Raw genomic sequence first — 4,038 nt, forward strand, 5'->3', positions numbered from 1 at the left:
TGGCATGTGGTACTGGGGGATTGAACCGTGGTCCCTGTGCTTTGCCAAGCTTGTTCCAAGTAGGTGCTTTAGACCACTGAGCCATCTCTCCAGCCTAAACACTTTTCTTAAGGGAAAGAAATCAAGTATATTAGAGGAATAGTTACAAGAATATGTAGGGCAACACTTTATAATGGTACATGAGTAGAAATTCATTAATAACAGAGATTGAGTGACTAAATTATGAAATTATTAGAATAGATTGAAACCAGGCCTATAATCCCAGGATTTGGGAGGCTGAGGCAGGAGGATTGCTACAAGTTTGAGCCCAGCCTGTGCTACATAGTGAGTTCAAGGCCAGCCTGAACTGTATAGCAAAACCCTGTCTTAAATAAGAAAGAAAGAAAAAAAATCCTTGAGCAAGTGAGTGTAGGAAACAATAGAGTGACTTTCCACACATATTTTAAAAAATAAAATAAAATTTAAAATACCTATCAGGGGGCCAGGGAGATAGCTCAGTGGCATAAGCACCTGCCTGGCCAGGACAAGGTCCTGCATTTGATCCCTGGTTAAAAAAAAATTTATATATATATATATATATATATATATATACACACACACACACACACACACACACACACATATATATATATATATATATATATATATATATATATATATATATATATGAGCTGGGCATGGTGGCATACACCTGTAATCCCAGCACTCAGGAGGCTGAGGCAGGAGGAGCATCCTTCTGAGTTCAGACCAGCCTGGGCTACAAAGTGAGCTCAAGGCCAGCCTGAACTGCATAGTGAGGCCCTAATTCAAAAAGACAAAGAAAAAAGAAAATATGTATCAAGGTAAGAGCAAGTTTTGCTTCATAAATTTTTTTTTTGTTTTATATATATGTGTTGCAATTTTAAATAAATTTCTTTGTTTTATGTATTTAGTACAAGGTCTACAGGGTTTCACTACGTGTAGTTTGGACTCATAGTGATCCTCCTGTTTTTGGCCTCCCAAGCTCTGAGATTACAGGCTCGTGTCACCACATCCAGTCTCAATGCACCCCAGCGGTGCACCCCAGCGGTGGGGCTGGCATGGCATGCCAGGGATTGAACCCCGGCTGCTGTACTCTGCCTAAGCAGGCGCTTCAGTCTGCTGTCAAATAAATTTCTTACTGTGAGGCATGGTGCAAATTTTGAAAAGCTGGATTGTTAAAAAAAAATAAATAAATAAAATATACTGCTAGGGGTGGTGGTTCACACCAGTAATTCCACCACTCTGGGGGGCTAAGGAAGGATGCTCACAAGTTTGAGCCCACCCTGACAATTTAGTGACAGCCTGACTCATAAAACTGCTGGTGATGTCAATCAGCAGTGTAAAGGCCCTGGGTTCAATCCCTAGTACTGGAGTGAGGGAGAGCTAGGGAGGAGAAGGCGAGCCCAGTAGAAGGTAATTAGGTTATGACGGAGCCACAGCCCATGGAAGGGATTAGTGCTGGCCTCTCAGAATGAATTAGCTCCCACAGGAGCAAGTTGTAATGTGAGGCCATACTTTGCACCCTATACCAAGGTGCTCTTGGCTGCTCCTGCACATAGCCAGTTCCTTTTCCTTGCAGGATGCTAATGCTATGATGTTTATACCTTACAACCACCAGAATGAGTGTAATAAGCTTTTCCACTTTGTAAGTTACCCAGCCTCTTGTATTTTGTTGTGACAGTGGAAAATGGACTAAGATATATGATGGGACTGTGAGGAGTGATTGATTTTTTTTTTTTTTTTAACAAGGTCTCTATGTGGTTCAGGCTATCTTTGAACTCACCATGTAGTCCAGACTAGTCTTGAACTTGTGGCTCCCTCAGCCTCACAAGTGCTGGGACTACAAGGGTGCACAACCATGCCTGGTATTATGGAGAATTTTGGATGCTTTAGAGACTTTAGAAAATATTTCAGGGGCTGGTGAGATGGCTCAGTGGTCTAAAGCACCTACTTAGAGCAAGCTTTGCAAAGCACAGGGACCACGGTTCAATCCCCCAGCACCACATGCCAGCCAGCCCCACCCCCTGGTGGGGCTGAGCTGGCCACACACACACACACACACACACACACACACAAATAAAATTTAAAAAATATTTCAAAATAAATGTCTTTGTATAATAAAAACTTTTTTTTTTTTTTTTTTTTTTTTTTTGTGGAACCGGGGATTGAACTCAGGCCCTTGTGCTTGCCAGGGAAGTGCTTATTCTACTGAGCCTTTTCCCCGGCCCCTAAAAACTTTTTAAAGAAGAAAGAACAAGGGAAGAAGAAGGAGAAGGAGGAGGAGGAAGAGAAAGATAAAACAGACATTTATAAACAAATCTAGCTGGGAGCTGATGAAGCTAGAAATTGGTCAGATGTGTGAGAACAGTCAAACTACCTCGGACCTGAGAAAAGCATCCTGCCTTGTTAATGTTGGCTATTAGTAGCCACTAGGCAACCTTGTGTCATGTGATACTAACTTTGCAAAGATATAAATAAACGCTTCTACTGTTGTTCTGAGGGTCATTTGCCAATCAGGTGCTGGGCCACTATGTGACACAGTTCTTGCCTATCTTTTCTTCATTTCTGCCTCCATTTCTCCCCAGAGTACACTGAGAGCCCAATGGAGCCCAACATCTAACTCTGCTAGAGTTGGTCTACTGCCTACTTGTCACCACTACTGGACTTGTGCCAGGTGAAGAAAGCAGTTGGGTGCCCTCTTGGTCTACCTGCCCTATGGAATCCTGGTTCTGGTCACTTTTTCCTGTGCCGTATCTCAGGGATTAGGCTCCCTTCTCTAGGACAGATGTACTGATAAGTGGTAACACAGATGAGCACAGGACATTGTGACGGTGCTGAGGTGAAAGCATGTGAATAAAGAGCCTCATGCTATAAATTTGGCTATAGCTCTTTCAGTGTCATCAAGTGTCACTGTGCCCATGCTGGGTCCCCATGGTTCCAGGTGAGGAACCAGGCTCAGAGACACTCCAACCTTGAATCCTGGAAAGATGTGGAGATGTCCAGGAAGTTGCACTTAATGTGTCCCCATGCCATTATCAAAGTCTGTTAAATATTACCCCTAAAAAGTTCTTTAATCTGCCATTTTTGTGACAGCAACAGTACCACCTTTCCAGCCAGGTTCTAAGGCAATGTCCTCCTAACTGGTCAGTCTGCCCCAGCCCTTCTATAACCTCTGGCCCTCTTTCCAACACAGCATCAGGGGCACTAGTGAAATTTAAATCTTAACAAGCCAACCGCTTCTCTTAGTCACTCTTCAGTGGCTGCCCAGTCCCCTTACAATACTGACAGAACTCATCAGTGTGACTCACAGGCTCTCACATTTTCTGTTCAGTGGCTCCGTTTTCCCATCCCTTCATCCTCTATTCTAGTCTTATTAGCCTTTTTTTTTTTAATTTAATTTTTTATTTATTTATTTTGTGTGTGTGTGGCCAGCTCAGCCCACCAGGGGACAGGGCTGACTGGCATGTGGTGCTGGGGGATTGAACCGCAGTCCCTGTGCTTTCCTTAGCTTAGTTTAGCTTGTCCTAAGTAGGTGCTTAAGACCAATGAGCCATCTCACCAGCCCTTATTAGCCTTTTTGTATTCCCTTGTAAAGCCTGTCCCTTCAGCCACAGGACCTTTGCACACGCTCTGCCTGCAGTGGCCATTCCCCTTGACCCCTGTGCCTATGTAAATCCTATTAAACCTTCAGAACTCGGTATCTTCATCATTTTCTTCATCACTGAGACATAATGCCTGATACAGCTTAAAGGATGGGGGTTATTCTGGCTTTTAGGCTATAGTTTGCTAGCTCCAAGGCAGAAATGCATGGAGGAAGGGGTTTGGCAGAAGAAAGCTGCTGGCCCCGTGACAGCTGGGAAGCAGCAGGTAAAAGAAGGAGCCAAGGGTGGGAGAGGGGGACAGAGAGACAGAAAAACAGAGAGAGACAGAGGCCATGCCCTCTAGTGACCGGCCTCTTTCTGCCACTGGACCTGGTAACTGCAAGTCAGCTGCTTCCCTCATGACTGTCACCTTCCA

This window comes from Octodon degus, unplaced genomic scaffold (genome assembly GCF_000260255.1).
Source record: "Octodon degus isolate 3935 unplaced genomic scaffold, OctDeg1.0 scaffold00002, whole genome shotgun sequence".
NCBI classification, from domain to species: domain Eukaryota; kingdom Metazoa; phylum Chordata; class Mammalia; order Rodentia; family Octodontidae; genus Octodon; species Octodon degus.